The sequence below is a fragment of the Protopterus annectens genome, chromosome 11.part0 (genome assembly GCF_019279795.1).
Source record: "Protopterus annectens isolate FY-2018-M chromosome 11.part0, PAN1.0, whole genome shotgun sequence".
NCBI classification, from domain to species: Eukaryota; Metazoa; Chordata; order Ceratodontiformes; family Protopteridae; genus Protopterus; species Protopterus annectens.
Genome location: NC_056745.1, coordinates 711,300,979 through 711,319,014, shown reverse-complemented (window position 1 = coordinate 711,319,014; position 18,036 = coordinate 711,300,979). Strand labels below are relative to the sequence as shown.

The 18,036-nt window shown below is 33.8% G+C and overlaps 1 protein-coding gene across 1 annotated transcript in view; it reads right to left on the bottom strand.

The window, feature by feature from the left end:
• Positions 1–18,036, bottom strand: part of LOC122815569 (protein mono-ADP-ribosyltransferase PARP12-like) — a 1,409,919-nt gene that overhangs the window by 1,125,325 nt on the left and 266,558 nt on the right. The gene's annotated exons all lie outside the window — the stretch shown is intronic.

The following is an 18,036-nucleotide window of genomic DNA, read 5'->3' as shown; positions in this document are numbered from 1 at the left end:
AAGATACAAGCAGTTAAAATGTTTTAGTCCCTTTATTCTTAATAAACAAGTCAGATATATTTTCATCAACCAGTGGAGAAGTTGTGGATAACAATTAATAAAGAGCTGAAGGATTTTATCTGTGAGGGGATGATGGGCAAGAGTTAAGTGGGATAAGCTTATTCTTCCAACAGAACATGGCATATTGGGATTACCCAAGTTGAACGGGTATTTCAGAGCAACACAGTTAAGGGTCCTATATATAGCACAAGCAGAAAAGTATAACTCAAAGTAGAAAGAGATGATGATGAAACACAGGGGAAGCTCAAGAAACAAGGAGATACTGGGATTTTGGATGCAGACCTTTAAGGAGAACAACAATAATCATGCAGAATGTTATATTCATAAAGTACCAGAAAGTTTTCTAAGAACTAAGCCAACATGGGAATGGAGAAAGTCAATTCTGCTGATAGGGATGACTGCAATTAGGGATACAGATAATAGGAAAGAGTGAGGTAGAGTACAATGGAGAAAACTGGCAAAGAAACCAAGATATTGGGAGCAAATAACTACAAAGGGAAAGGTAATAGAATGAGAAGAGGCCAAGAACTTATTTGGACTGCAGATTAAAGACAGCATTCCCTATCAAGGACTGATATCACAGGATAGGCAAACAGAAAGAAATATGGGGTCCTAAACAACAGACCAGCACTGGTAGAGTTTTTAGTAGAATCTAGAACAGATATTGCCGTTAAGAAAGGAATAATTAGTACAGCATATAAAATATTGCACTATAACTATAAGAATCAATCAGAGGAGGTTAGGAAGGATTGGGAAGAGAAATTGGATAAGCAATTCACAAAGACAAATGGGGAGGATATATGGATGTCTCCCAAATAAGCAACAAAATCTAGAAGATTTAGGATCTTTGCCTGGAAGTGTTTACTTAGGTATTTTTATACCACAAGTAGACTCCAAAGAATTTTTCCTTGGGCAGACAGCAAATCATTTTTCCTCAGGTAGACAGCAAATGTTGGAAGCATGATGGGGAAGAAAGAGGTAACTGGGAACATATTTTCTGGAAGTGTAATGAGTTGGCAGACTTTAAAGATTCCCTGCAGACTGCTCTGTCAGAGATGCTATGTCAGCAAATTGGAGTAACTAGGGAATGACTTTTTTGAGCTATGATACAGAGTTGGAATTGCCTAGACATAGTAAATCCTTGATGAGTCTAATTATGGTGGCTGCCAAAAAAGCAATTACTAGAAAGTGGAAATCAAAGCCTAAACCAGCTTACCAGAAGTAGCAAAGATACAGAGATAAAAAAACTGGAATTGGGAACTTTAGAAACGGGTAGGTGCAAATTACATAGGACAAAATGTGAAATGTGGGATCAATACATGCAGAAGAGAAACAAGGTTTAAAAGAAGGCAGGATTTGAATGAGCTACGTAATGGCTGACAATGACTGGATATATTAAAAGTGATGCATAATGTTTGCAGCTGCAGTTGTGTCGGCACAGTTTGTAACATGCAATGTTTGCAACTGAGATTCTGTCACTGTGGTTTATTTTGATTTATATAAATGTCAGACTGCCTATGTTATACATGATAATTTAATAAAGATGCTTCTTGTTGAAAAAAAAAACTATCAGAATATAATACCAATTAAAAATAGATTACGCATGCAATGAAGGACTATATTAATAAAAGCTATTAAGGTCCATTTTTTAAGTTCAAGTACAGATTTCATGGTGCAGTTTGTGTTCAGTTCTGGGTGCCAGTAAGCTTTCAGGTGACTTTGCCACCCGTAGTACCATTTTCTCAAGTATACCTACTGTGTTGCCTTCAATTGGGCCAGTTGTTACTTTATTCACTGCGTTAATACAAATTTCTCAAACTTTCTGCAGATTAAGAGAGCATGTCTTGCTAGTAGGTTTTTAAGATCTTTTAGTCAGACATCTGATAAATGTTTGGTGATTCTTACTTTTAGGGCATTGATAGTTATGCCTTTGTAAAATGCTCCACGTGCTAGACAGCTGGCCCTGGTACACTACAAACTTGATTTTAGTCATCTCAATCTGTGCTGTAATTTCTCTTTTTCAGACAGGACAATAAAAATTGTTTCTATTATTCATAGCATCTCAGTATTTGCATCCTGTGCAGGGAAAGGGGCCATTATCTGTGCGCATGGTGAGGAAAGCATGTTCTTCTATTCAGCTCCTAATACTTCACCCTTTATGATAGATGATAGTAGGTTCAGGGTCAAGTATCCGATTAATGTATGGTTTTCAACACAAGATGCTCCAGTTTTCACACATGGTACATTTTATTTTCAGGAAGTCCTTTATGAATGTGAGAATTATTTTATTCTTTTGTGTTTCTCTTTGTTGGCTTCATGTCGCAGGAAATCCTTGTATTTAGCAAAGCTAATTACCAAAGGAATATTATCAAGGTCTAAATAGGTAGTCACTCCCTTATACTCAGCACTGATCAGACCAATTCTTGAGTACAATGCCTACTTGGGATGCATCTCACTAAACTGACAGAAAGACCCCCAAAGGTTCCTAACTAAAAAGATCACAGGTCTAAAGTCTCAGAGCTACCAAGAGTGTTTGGAAGTACTATCCCTTTAAGCAGTATCCTACACGCTTCTGAGAGACTTCTTCCTCACTTACTGCATCATTACAGACCCATTTGTCTTGGACCTTGTACATCTCCACCAATACTAGAAAAAGGGACCTAAATCTTCACGAAAAGATAAATAAAACTGTGCCACCTAAACCTGTGGAATAAACTATCTCTGTATATTAATTTGCATGACTCACTTTCTTTTAAACATAACCTAGGTGACTGAATGTGCATCCACAAATTTACTCCCGGATTGACTGGCATAGCCTTCCTGAAGAAAGGAAGAGTGGCATGAGAGAAGGTATTGGCAACTGCATGGAAAAGGAGCAGGTGATAGAATGAAACACAGTAAAGAGCTGGCTCCTCTGCACTACATAAGTATGATCGGAAAGTTTCAGACTACAGTATTAAGCAGTAGCCAAGCACTAGATTTCCATGATTATACAACTTTACAGCACTTATGCCAAAACTGTACAAACCTAACTGAACATTTTGGGATGAACAGTTCAAACATTTACGCATGTAAGTGGCAACACACCACAACAGTCACATCTGGTGTTGTATAAAATCAACCACTGCAACCTTTATATCCAAGCAACATTCACTCATAGTATTACATTGACAAAACTCCCACTAAGTCCACAAAACTCCTTGAGTAAATGTTAAACCTCATGGTAGAAGCTTCCGGGCAGTCAATTAAGTCACCATATTCTCAGCCAATATTGCAATTTGACACTAAAATGACATTCTGTGGAACTGTGTACAGAATGTTAAAGATTTCAGCAATTATTGAGCAGAAAAGCAATTTTCGAAGGTGTGACGACCCAACACTGAACCAGTAATCAAGAACCATCAATCCTCACCACTGACAACAGTGGGAGGTGTACACTGGGAGTATGACAGGTACATACACAGTATTTCCAGATGCAGCTTTCTGCATCAATTGCAATTTCCCTTAAGAGCACACAGAGATCAGAGTCAGTCTGGGGCTGATTTCGCCCTCTTTCTCTAAATCCCCAATAAGACTCTCCACTGGCACAGCTATAGAGTTGAAATCTCAGCTGAGGGGCCAAGCCAAGACCACCAGCACCCTCTCTGTCCAATCAGTGCTTTGTGTCCCTGCCTAAGTAGCTGACCCACACCACACACACTGAGGTTTGCACACACACACATACATACACACACACACACACACACACACACACACACACACACACACACACACACAAGCTGGGCACAGTATGCCCTTTGGTGCCCCCTTCTATAAGGTAGTTATCACCACACTCAGCCAACTCCTTATCAGTTACTTAAGGGCCCTTAACAAAGGGTGTCAAATGTGCTATTGTGTCGTTTGTTAATATTAACACAAATAGTAGTTTGACCACCAGCAAAGCTATTAGGAGTGGCCCACAGTGTCACCAAATAAATATGCAAGTACTCTCAAAACTTAAATATCTCTTACAAAGATCAGCCACAATGAAAGGTTTAAATATATTTAATAATACATAATAAAAGAACAAGAAAATACTCAGTATACATTCACAGTGACATCAGAGTTCAAAACCACAGGAAATATTTTAAACAATACTGCAGGACAGTCTCAAATAAAGAAAAATATCTAAACTAAGCTTTTCTATATGCTTGACTATATCTAAGAGAATTACTATACCCTAGTTAACTTACCTAAGAACAAGGCAGATGTGGTGGATGGATCTTCTTTAGTTGTCGTCAGGTTGTCTCTCCAAGAGACCTCTCAAATTAATATCTCAAATAATACTGCTGGGTAGCTTGCAGAATTACATCACTTCTTGTTATCTGACTCTAACCCAGGTGAAACCCTCACTGCTGGGAGCCTGGCAGTATTTAGCATCTACCTGTGAAAATATACAGACCTCAAATCTTTGGCAGATGTTGGAAGTCAAAAACAATCACGTTCCTTTACATTTCTAGGCTAGTAATTATTTCACCTTAAAGACAATACAGAAAACACCCTAGTATGGACACTCTGTCTCTAGCAGCCATAAAGTAATTTAATTTCAGCTATTTTTCTGAAGTTAACCTCCTGTATTCTACTTTTCATTGTTACAATATATGCATTAAACAGTTACAATAGTGCATGTTCATTTCTGTTTTCTTCCAGCAGGACACACTGTGGATACATTTCAAGCACTTTGCAAAAATCTTTTCAACAAACACATCTGCACCAGCAGTTTGATGTATACATGGCATACAGTTCTAATGCATTTGTAACACAAGCAGCATATATAAATCATGTTGATATTCAAAAATGACATATAATTATTTACAAAATTCCAAACAGCTGGGCTGGCAGTATCTCCTTTCATCACAGAAGCAACCATAGATCTCCACTGTTTGCATCAAATAAAGGATCATGGACTTTCTTTTATCAATTTTTAAGACTAACATTACTGAAGCTATTATTATTATTATTTAGTAACAAAGTTTGCACCACTTTCCTGTTATAGTCAATGGGAACTAGAAATGTGATAATAATGAATAAACCATCCCACCTTCAAACCTGTAAAATACACAACAGGGCCAAATAAAACTCACTCCTGAATATTTTGTGTCTGTCTAAACTACAACAGACATGCAGCTGATTGGAAAAAAATTCAGAGGGAGTGTACGGCTTCATGTCAAAACAAACAGGATGCAAACACTGTGCCCAAAATAACAGTGACATACCTCCAACACTAATGTATAGAAAACCTCAAAAGAAAATGGCTTTATCCCAGATTCCCCTAACTTAAATATATGAAATCAACAGCTGCACAATGGAGGGGAAAGGGCAAACCCCTGAAATTGGAAATCTGTTCCTATACCACATTTGTAGCATTCTGCCATTACAAAAAACTAAAAAGACAGCTGAAGTTCTTTTCAGTGATATCACACAGTAACCATCACAAACCTAAGACTTATGAAAAAAACATACATACAAAAACTTCTCATGTAGAAAACTACAACCTCACATGCGGTTTTCTATGTGTACTCCACAAAGAAAGATCAATCAGTCACTTAAGCAAAAAAAAATGCATTTATTTACTTATTCTATGTTGACCAGGTTAGTCCCACTAGGCTAGACGCTTTTTTTCAAGGGAGACCTGAGGTGGTATTTATACTACTAGAGGAAATTTGGCCAGGGCATCGGGGAACTTCCCCTACTCTTGGCAGTCGGGGGAAGGGTTTGTGTGTTACACATCCTGGCTTCCTGTTTCATGTCTAGTTGTGGAGGCAACCAGGGGAAACAGAAAGAAAATATGGCCGATTCAGCTTTGGCTAAAAATGAAGTGAAGGTTGATGAATATGTGATTGAAATGGCAGAATCACTACCAGAAGTTTTTTTCTAATGCTGTGAGTGCAGAAAAATCAGTGATATTGGAAGAAAAAGAGATTATGCTGTAACAAAGATGGATTCAGAGGAAAACTTTCAGAGGAGACTGTTTGAAGGAGAGACAGTTACCTCTGAGAAATGCATAACTAGAACCCTCCAATCGGGAGGAGGAAACAGAAGGAAAAAAAGGAGTAGAAGGACTGTGCCAGACAAAGTTCAAGAGACAAAAACTTATGCATAAACTGTGGGAGAAGGAGCAAAGAAGAAACAAAAAAGAAGTATACAGTATGTGTGAGCTGTAAAAAAGAAGAAAGTTTGGACAGTTATAAGGTTTGGGACTCTGTCATAGCACCTCTGGGTGTCAAACCAAAAGAGGTAAGGGCATTCATTTTAATTAATACAGAGACTTTTTGTGACTTGATATTTGAGACTGGGCAAGCCATGAAAATTTTTCTGGGTGCATATGAACAAAAGAAAAATATTTATCCATGGTCAGAACATGTCATGCAAGCTTTTACAGACAAACAAAAAAAAAGAATACTGATCCAGTTTAGAACTGAAGTTGAAGCAAAATAACTGAAGGAACATTTGTTAACTATATGTAAAGAAGTAATGGACACTACAAAAGTATATGATGAAAGAGGACTATGGATTGGGGGATGGGAATGTGGAATAATACTGAAAATGGAAAATGATAATGTTATGCATGTACCTGGTATTATGAATGTTCATGGTAATAGGGGTTTTGTGAAATAGAGGAGTCAACCAAAAACTTATGTTTGTGGAAAAAACATTTAATCAATGAATGATAAAAAATATGCTATTTATGTGGTAAAACAGGGCATAATGCAAAAAAAAAATGTGATTTAAAGTGCAAGAAATGTGGCAATACTGACCATTCATGGCTAGAATGTGAAATGAATGTGCAAGAAAATGAAAAAGAAGTTATAGAGGATGAAAAGATAGTAGAATGTGTTACACAAGAAAATGTGCAAAAAGATGTAACTGATAAAATGGTTATACGTGAAGTTAAAGAAAATAAGGAAAAAGAAACACAGGAGACAAGTGAGGAAGAAGCAGATTGGTGCACAGTAAGAAGTAAAAAGAATTTGATAGAGAAAAGAGTTAAAGAAATGAAAACAAAATTCAAAAACATAATGCTTAGAGAAAATAAGAAAGAAAAGGGATAAACATTTTATTATACTAACTGTTCTTAAAAGCTAAAAATATCAGCATTAAAAGTGAACAGTATGAACAATTTTAAAGGGAGAATAGGTATATTACAGTTGTGTGCTGTGCTACAGTAGACGCACATATTGTTGTTTTAGAAGAAATCAAAGTATTAACAGAGGAATAGCATGCACTCTCGGCACATTTTTCGTAATGTGGTCAAGGGGCAACTAATAAGAACTGTCCGCTTATGTAATCAATGTGATGATATGAATACACAGCTTGAACTTCAAAGAGCTCAGGTCATTGACAGAGGATATCCCTCTAAATTGGTTGATAACCAGATGTCCTTGGTACTGGGGACCTCATTTAATAATTATAAGGGCAATTATTTGAAAAACACCTATCAACAGGGCATGCGATTGGCTTTCAATATTAAATATAAAAATGATATTCATCATATTATCAATATTATTATGAATAATTGGAAAATCTTATTATTAGACCCTACCATTGCGCAGATTGTGGGTAATAGACCTAACTTTAGATTCAGGAATAGCCTGAACCTGAAAAGATTATTATGTAACGAGAAAATGGATGAGTCCATGGTGGACATCAGAGCACTATTTAAAAAAGGAACATATCCATGTACTAGGTGCAGTATGTGTAGATTTATATCTAAGACACAGTCTTTCACAGTACCTGGATTGGACTCAACATTTACACCAACATTTTATGCAACATGTGACTCGAAAAATGTGATTTATTTGGCTACCTGTGAGGTATGTGATGCTTATTATGTTGGAATGACATCAAGGAGGCTTAGGGATCGAATGTATAATCACAATTATGACATTAGGAAAGAGAATATGAGTAATGCCCTTGCCAAACATTGTCATTTATTTCCAAAGCATCATTTTAAATTTAGGGTAATACAGACAGTATATACCAACTTGAGAGAAGGTAATAATATGGGGTCCCTTGAACTTTATGAACTCAAATGGATTCTTAATCTTAGGTCACATGTTGAACCAGGACTTAACCAAGCTCTTAGTATTAGACCTGCCCTTTTAGGACGAAAATAATTATATGTAATAATATATGATATTTCTATTTTTAACACCATTGATGGTGTAAGTTTAATGGTTTATTGTTCCTTAGTTTTATTAGTTTTTTAATAAGGAATTTTTATAGATATTTATTTCTATGATAAGTTATGAACCATGTAATGGATTCATGAACAGTATTTTATTGTGTTTATAAAGATTTTTAAGGCTGCTTCATAGGCTTATAGCTATTTAATAAATCAATATTTTTGAGATGGTACTTTTATGTTATATATATACTAGTGTCTATTATCATATATGTGATATAGTTAGACAGTGGGATTTGCACATATATGAAGAAACCACATGGCTACATAAGAATGTGAAATACAGCTTTAACTGTGGACTCCAATGTATATTTTGGTTTGTTTAATTAATTAATTAACCATTGTAATTGATTGATTATTTAATTGATAAAGGTTTTTAGTATAAATTTGACATATTCTGTTTGATTGATGTAACCTGATGAAGTGCGCCATAGAGGTGCGTGAAAGCGCTTGTTCTTATTAAACCTTCTTAATTACAGCATCGTGGTGGTTCCTTACAGCTTTTTCTTGCATATTAACAGAGGAAGAAAGAACACAAACTGAACACTTTGGAATGGTGTGGTAGTTTGAAACACAGGGAAAGAAACATGCTCAGGCATATGTATATTATGTCAAGAAAGCATTAAAATATTAGATGTAACCATAGTGGAACTAGGCCGAACTACAGTAATAGACGTGAGATGAAAAAAATATGTGTATAGAATTATAGCTTTATATGCATATGTAACAAAAAAAGAGAGAGAAATGATGTTTAAAAACATTCTTGAATATGTTTGTGTAAATATGGACATTATAGTGGTGGGCGATTTTAATTGTAATTTAAGGAAATATAAGAAAAATTGTGATGTTAAAATGGCTAAAGAAATTATAAGAAGTGGAAAGTTAAGCGCATGGGAGAATAACCACTGGACCTATAAAAGGAATGAAATTAGCACAGAAACTGATTATTTTTAAATATCGGATAGTTTAAAAGTTATAAAAAAAGAATTAAGTATACTGGATTTTCAGATCAGGAAAATGAAGAATATATAAAAATAAGAAAAGAAATAAAGAGAATTAATGAAAATGAATTAGATTTAGAAGAGAAAAAATAACTTGTGGGATTATGAAAAAATCATATGAGAATTGGACTGTTTGGTGGCTTAAACATATAAAAAGTATTTTTGGAATGTATAAGGAAGAAAAGAAGAAGAGAGATATAAGATATTAAGTCAAGACACATTTAGAGACTTATTATAGAAGAAAAATTCCTTTTATGAAAAAGAAAGAGAAATATATAAAATTAATCAAATTAAAATTAACAACTTGTTATATAAACAAAATACTATTTACTAGGAAAGAAAGAAGAGGTAGCACCATATTTGAGTAAAATAATAAAAGAAGGAAAAATAATGACAATTAAAAAATAAGGAAGGTAAGCAAATAAGACAGCAAGAAGGAATATACAAAATAATTAAATAATATGTATTGGAATTATTTGTTAAGAGAAAAGAAAATCTAGAACAAATTTATAAAGGTGAAAAATTAAATAAGGAAGATGAGTATTTAGAAGAAAAAATAACCATGAAAGAATTGAATAAAATTCTAAAATATATTAACATGAATTCTGCAACAGGACTGGATGGAATTGAATATGGTATGTATAAAGAAATGAAAGAGTTGCAAAAAATAATTTTTATAGGAGTTATGAATGAATGGTTAGAAACTGGAATTAAAGATAAAGAGATATGTACAGGAGTTATAAAATTTATATTTAAAAAAGGAAATAAAGGGGAGATAAAAAATTGAAGACCTATAACATTGAATAATACAGATTATATTTTTATGAGAATAATAACAACAAAGTTACAGGAAAAAATGGATAGTATATATGACCAAAATGTATTTGGAAGAAAAGGAAGTCAAGAGTTAATATGGATAATAAGAGAAATAATTCATGATATAAATAAAAATGTAGAAGCAAAGGTTATGATAGGGGATATCAGTAGAGGTTATGATACTATTCAATATAAATCATTATGGGGAATTTTGCAGGCATATAATGTAAGCAAAAATATTGCAAGTAATACAATCTGTTTAAGAAAGGAACTATGTGAAACTAAATGTAAATGGGTGGATTGGGGAAGAAATAAAAATAGAATGTGGAATAAAGCAGAGCTGCCCAGTTAGTAGTGTAATTTTCTCATTAGTTATGAATGTAATACTGGAGGAAATTAATAAAATGTCAAGTATTGGTGGATATAAAATGATGAAGGTAGGACAATTGTCAATAATATATAATTATGCAGTTGATGTACTAATTGTTAAAGCATGGATGGAAAAAGTAAATGAAAAATTAAGTATTAATTAAAAAATTGGCTTAAGTATAAATAATGAGAAAAGTAAAGGATTTGGTGTAGAAGGTATGACAGGAGGTGTTAAGTTCAATGAAAAACATATAAATATATTAGTAATAACATTTGGAAGGAATTAATACAGACAGCAATGGGATAATGTACTCATAGAAGTAAAGGATATGACTAATTTTTGGAAATCATAAAGATTTTCATATAGAAAAAGGCACACTTTTTGAACACCATGGTAATAGGAAAATTTGCTTGTATTGCTAACATTTATATGATTCCTATTAAGTATGAAAATGAATTAATGATGATTATACTCTCTTTTATATGGGGCACTGAATCCAGTCAAAAGAAGTATTCTGTATATGAAAGAAGAGGTTTGGGTTTAATAAGCCCAATAGTACAGTCAGCATCTTTAATTTTACATAAGGTATTAAAAGGAATTATGAAGAAAAATACAAACTTGATAGAAATAATACTATATTAAATTCCAAGAATTATGAGAAGGAATGGAAGTTAAAAATGAAGCAAAAGCATTATGAATGAAGAAATGAAAGAGTACCAAAACAAAATTGTGTTATGGAAAATAAAAAAGAATATATGTGAGAAAAATAGAAAGGAATGGTACTTAAGTAATATGAAAGTGTTTTATTGTATTGATCCATGGAAAATTTAGAAATAGATAAGAAAAAAGCCATACTAATGAGATACAATAACTGTAAAAAGATTAAAGAATGTAATGATTGTATGGAGATTGTCTATTAGAAAATTGACAGTTACGGCAAATATGCCATACAAAAAAGCAAGATAGAATATGTAATAAATGTGGAGAGTTTGAGACTACTGAGCATGTGTTTTTGAAATGTGAAAGAGTTAATAATTTGTTGAAAGAAATATGTAAGGATAATAGGGTGAAAAGTTTGTTAAAATTTGAACAAATAAATATGGAAATAATAGGATTTGGTTATTATGGTGCATGTAAACAGGAAGGAGTGAAGAAAATGGGCAAAGTAATATTTTATGCTTCATGGACTATATGGAATGAGAGATTAAATGAAATTGAATACAATGGAAAATGGACTTTGACAAAGATTTTGGAAAAAAATATTGTTTTGGTTGTGGATAGAAGAGTGGAGGGAAATGCTTAAATTGCAGTTTATAATCAATGGAAATTTGTAAATAAATGTAAATATGTAAATAATATGCAATGTACATATCAATAAAAAACACTATTCTTGGCAGTCGGGGGAAGAGCTTGGGGGGGAAAGTAAATTTAAAAATATAATGGTTAAAGAATATAAGAGCGGTAAGGGATAAGAAAATTATTTTAGCAACTGTTCTATAAAGCTGGAAATATTAGCTTTGAACGTGAACAGTATGAAGAATATTAAAAGTAGAATTAGTACTTTACAATGGTGTGCTGCAGTAGATGCTCAAGTAATAGTGTTAGAAGACATTAGGATATTAACAGAAGAAGAAAGGGTGCAAACAGAAAAACTTTGGAATAGCACTGTTATTTGGAATATAGGCAAAGTAACATGCTCAAGTATATGTATATTATGCCAAGAAAATATAAAAATATTAGATATTACAATAGTAAAATGGGCTGAATAACAGTAGTGGATTTACAATGGAAAAATATTTATATAGACTAATAGCATTAATTGCATATGTAAAAAAAAGAAAGAAAGAAACTGTTTAAAAGTATATTTAATTATGTCTGTGTTAACATGGATATAATAATGATAGGTGACTTTAACTGTAATTTGAGAAATAAAAAGAATAGTTGTGATGTTAAAATTATTACTGAAATTCTGAAAACTGGAAAATTAAAAATATGGGAAAATAAATACTGGAAACATAAAAAATGAAATTAAGACAGAAATTGATTATTGTTTGATATCAGAAGGCCTAAAAATGACTCAAAAAGGAATCAAATATACTGGGGTTGATCGTGTCGCAATTTTGATAATAATTCATGAAAATGAGGAATATATTAAAATAGGAAAAGGTATAAAAAGAATGAATGAAAAAGAATCAGAATCAGGAGAAAGAAAACAAATTAGAGAATTATGGCAACAACACATTGATATGAGAGATATTTATGAAAATTGGACAATTTGGTAGATTCGATTTAAAAAGAAATACAAAATAGTATTTTTAGAATGCATAGAAAAGAAAAGGAAAAAAGAAAACATGGAATATAAAATATTAAGTCAAAAATATTTAATGATTTAACAGAGAAGGAAAAAAGTTTTATGAAAAAGAAAAATAATTATATACAAGAAGAAATACATGAAATAAATAAAGAATATGTATTAGATTTATATAGTAAAAAGAAGTTAACATAGAATAAATTTACAATGGGGAAAAAATAAGGAAGATAATGAATATTTAAAAAAAATAAACATAAATGAATTGAATGAGATCTTGAAAGATATTAACGTTAATTCAGAGACAATTTTGGATGGGACCGAATATATTACATATAAAGAAATGTATGATTAGCAAAAATGGTGTATATAGAAGTAATGAATGATTGGCTAGAAAAAGGAATTAAGTATAAAGTAATCTGCACAGGTGTGATAACATTTATAATAAAGAAAGGAGATCAAGATGAAATAAAAAAGTGGAGCAATTACACTAAATAATACAGACTATAAACTTTCCATAAAAATAGTAATTTAAAGATTATAAGTAAAATAGAAACACTACTTGATCAGAACTTGTTTGGCAGAAAAGGAAAAGGATGTCAAGACCTATGGATAATAAGGGGAGTAAGTGATGATATTATTAATAAAAAAGTGAAAACAAAAATCATGACAAGGGATGTTAGTAAGGGGTCTATATTATAACATCGGATTTTATAAAGTTTGAATGTTATAATATCGAACCTGTTTTGTCGAATGCTGAAAACAGTGAAGGTGCAGAACACCGAATTCTTTCTCAGGGAAAGAATTTGGTGGGCCGTTGCTGTGGCTTCGCTGTTTTCAGCGTTCGATATGTTGGAACGTTACAGGTCGGGTTTAAGTAAATGCGCGATTTTGTGTAGGTTAGGGTTAAGGGCCGGGTTAGGTGAGGTGAGTTAGGGAGCAGGTCAGGTAAGTGTGCGGTTGTGTGGACGTTAGGGTTAGGGCGTGGGTCAGGTAAGTGTGCGATTGTGTGTAGGTTAGGGTTAGGGGCGGGTTAGGTGAGTTAGGGTTAGAGCGCGAGTCAGGTAAGTGTGCGGTTGTGTGTAGGTTAGGGTTAGGGGGTGAGTTAGGTGAGTTAGGGTTAGGGCATGGGTGAGGTGAATGTGCGATAGTGACGGACCTTAGGGTTAGGGTTGGGTTAACGTAACTGGATAGCTAGTAGTGTATGTAAAGTTTAGTTTAGGTTTAGGTGTAGGATTTTAAGTGTATGTGTGTGGATTGCTGTTTTTTTGTGTGTGTTTGTGTATGTTTCTCAGAATAGCGATTTTTTTCCTCTGGGGAAAAATCGCTATTCTGACTGTTCGATGTTTGCAGATTTCGGTGTTTAGGGTTCGAAATTATAATATTCGATCTTTGTAGATTTCAATGTTATAATATAGACCCGATAGTAAGGCATATGATAATATTCACTATGAAGAATTATGGGGTATTTCACATGTATATAACAAGTGAAAAAAATATTACAAGCAATTAAATGAATATATAGAAAGACTTATGTAAGATTCAACATAAATGGTTGAATTGGGGATAATTTGAAATTATAATGTGGGATAAAACAAGCATGCCCTACAAGCAGTATGATCTTTGTTATAATCATGAACACAGTAGTAATGGAAATAAAATGTCAAGTAGGGAAGAATATAAAATGATGAAGGGAATACAGTTGCCAATAATGTATATTTACGTTGATGATATTATAGTAATAGCAAAAATAAAGTCTAGATGGAAAAAAAATGGAAAATTAAGTACAAAGTTGAAGGAAATTTATTTAAGTATAAATAAAGGGAAAAGTAAAGGATTTGGGTATGAAGGTATTGTAGGAGGTGTGGAATATAATGAGAAGAGTATAGATATTTTAGGAATAGTATTTGGAAGTACAGAATACAGACATGAGCAATGGGACAAAGTTATTAAAGAAATCAAAGACATGATTACCTTCTGGAAAACATATAGGTTTTCATACAAGAAAAAAGCACATTTAACAAACACTATAATAACAGGTAACATAACTTGTACAGCAAATATTTACATGATGTCAAAGAAATACGAAAACGAAATTATACAGATATTTTTTTCATTTTTGGGGGGTCAATATTGAACCCAGTTTAAAGGAGAATTTTATATATGAAGGATGAACAACGGGGATTGGGGCTGATTAATCTGACTGTGCATGCAGCCTCTTTAAATATGTATAAAGTACTAAAAGGAGTAATGGAGTAATGAAAAATAATAAAGACTTGATAGAAACAATAATGTATTGTAAATATAGAGAAATTTGGGAAGAAATGGAAATGAAAAAAAAAAGTACAAGTATTTTTAATGAAGAAATAAAATAATTTTACAATAAAATTGTATAGTGGAAATTAAAAATGAATGTGATTGAAAAGAATAGAAAATAATGGTATGTTAACATTATGAGATCCTTTTATTTGGTGGATCTATGGAAAGAGTTAGAAATAAATAATAAGAAAGTAAAAATGATGAGATAAAGAAATTATTAAAAAATGAAAAAAATATAATGATTTTTTGTGGAAGTTGTCCATAGGAAAATTACTACTGAGGACAAATATGCCATATAGGAGAAAACAGGATAGAATATGTAATAAATGTAAAGAATTGGAAACTACAGAACATGTTTTTTTTAAATGTATCAGAATTCAAAAACTGAGGAAAGAAGTATGCAAACATGATTTGATTAAAATGTATTTAAATTCTGAAATGTTAAATATGGACATGATAGAGTATGGATTTGAATGGACTAGATTCTAGAATGAAGCAAAGCAAATGGACAGAATCATATTCTATGTAACGTGGGTCACATGGAATGAAAGACTTAATGAAATCAAACACAATGGAAAATGGATTTTTGACAAAAATACTGAAAAAATATTGTTTTGGTTGTGGGTTAAAGAGTGCAGGGAATACTAATATATTGATTGATGTTAAAATATGTCAATATTGTAAATATACAAGTAAAAAATATGAATCGTATATGTGTATATAAATGAAAAAATCCTATTCATTTTTTTGAATGGAGAGACTCATTTTTCGCAAGCAGTTCCTGCTAACATTCCAGGCGCAGTGGTGGCCCGGAGAAGCAGGGGGAACAATGGAAGATGATTGAGGAGTTTGTAGCAGTAAGGTTGAGTTGTTTTATCAAGACAATTGTGTGCAGCTAGTGGAGAAGAAAAGTGAACAGGAGCAAGTGGATGTTATTTTTGATACAAAGGCAGTCAAGCCTTCGAAGGAGGAGTTAGTAAGTAGTCTGGAAGTTACAAAGGCAAGCAAGCCTTCAGGGAAGGTGTCTACATGCATCAATAAGGGAGAAGTGGATTTCTGTGAAACGATGAATGCGGTCGAACCTTCGAAAGATTCAAAAGCATTTTTTCAGCAGCACTTGTTCGAGGGTGACAGTGACAGCCAGAATGGATGTATTAATACAACCCTCCAGTTGGTAGAGTTGCAGGAAATTTTACTGTAAGACATAATGCTGCAGACTGACCCAGACAGTTTCTTGGACAGATAAAATGGACAAACTACAGGAATAAGAAGCAGAAGTAATGAAGGAGAAAAATAAGTCATACACAGACAAGGTACAGGAGAGAGAAAGAAGAGAAGAGAAGAATACAGAACTGAGTTAGAAGAAATATGTAGTAAGAATTAGTAGCAAAGAAAAAAAAGGACTAGACAGGTATTATACATGGGATAACATAATAAAGCCATTGGGTACCTCTACAAGAGGTTACAGCATTTATACATATTAGTAAAGACACTTTTTGTGACATCGTATTTTGAATCAGGACAATGTATTCTTCTTCTTTTTCTTTCGGCTGCTCTCATTAGGGGGTCACCACAGTGGATCATCTGCTTCATCTGCTTCCATTTTTCTGTCCTCTGCATCTTGCTCTGTCACACCAACCACCTGCATGTCGTCTCTCATCACATCCATAAATCTTATCTTAGGCCTTCCCCTCTTTCTTACCTGGCAGCTACACCCTTAGCATGTTTCTCCCAATATACCTAGCATCCCTCCTCAGCACATGGCCAAACCAATGCAATCTCGTCTCTCTGGCTTTGTCTCCAAACCGTCCATCCGGAGCTGATCCTCTAATATACTCACTTCTAATCCTTTCCATCATCATCACGCCCAATGGAAATCTTAACATCTTTAATTCTGCCACCTCCAGCTTTGACTCCTGTCTTTTCATCAGTGCCACCATCTCCAACCCACATAATATAGCTGGTCTCACTACCATCTTGTGGACTCTCCCTTTCACTTTTACTGGTACCACTCTGTCACAAATCACTTCTGACACTCTTCCCCACCCACTCCAACCTGCCTGCACTCTTTTCTTCATCTCTCTTCAACACTCATGATTACTCTGAAATGTTGATCCCAAGTATATAAACTCATCCACTTTGGCTACCTCTACTCCCTGCATCCTCACCATTCCTCTGTCCTTCCTCTCATTCACATACATATATTTTGTCTTAGTCCTGCTGACCTTCATTCCTCTCCTCTCTAGAGCATATCTCCACGTCTCCAGGGTCTTCTTAACCTGTTCACTACTCATACTACAAATCACAATGTCATCCGCAAACATCATAGTCCACGGGAACTCCTGCCTGATCTTGTCTGTCAACCTGTCCATCAACACTGCAAATAAGAAAGGGGCTCAGAGCTGATCCTGATGTAATTCCACCTCTACCCTCAACATATCTGTCACACCTACCACAGACCTCACTACTGTCACACTGCCGTTGTACATATCCTGTACCATTCTTACATACTTCTCTGCAATTCCCAATTTCCTCATACAATACCACAACTGCTCTCTAGGCACCCTTTCATATGCTTTCTCTAAGTCAACAAGGACACAATGCAACTCCTTCTGACCTTCTCTATACTTCTCCATCAATACCCTCAGAGCAAACATTGCATCTGCAGTGCTCTTTCCTGACATGAAACCATACTGCTGCCCACAAATCATCACATTTTCTCTTAACCTAGCTTCCACTACTCTTTCCCATAACTTCATGCTGTGGCTGATCAATTTTTTCCCTCTGTAGTTACTGCAGTTCTGCACATAACCCTTATTCTTAAAAATCAGTACCAATATACTTCTCCACTCCTCAGGCATCCTTTCACGTTCCAAGATTCCAATAAACAATCTGGTTAAAAACTCCAATGCCATCTCTACTGAACATCTCCATGCTT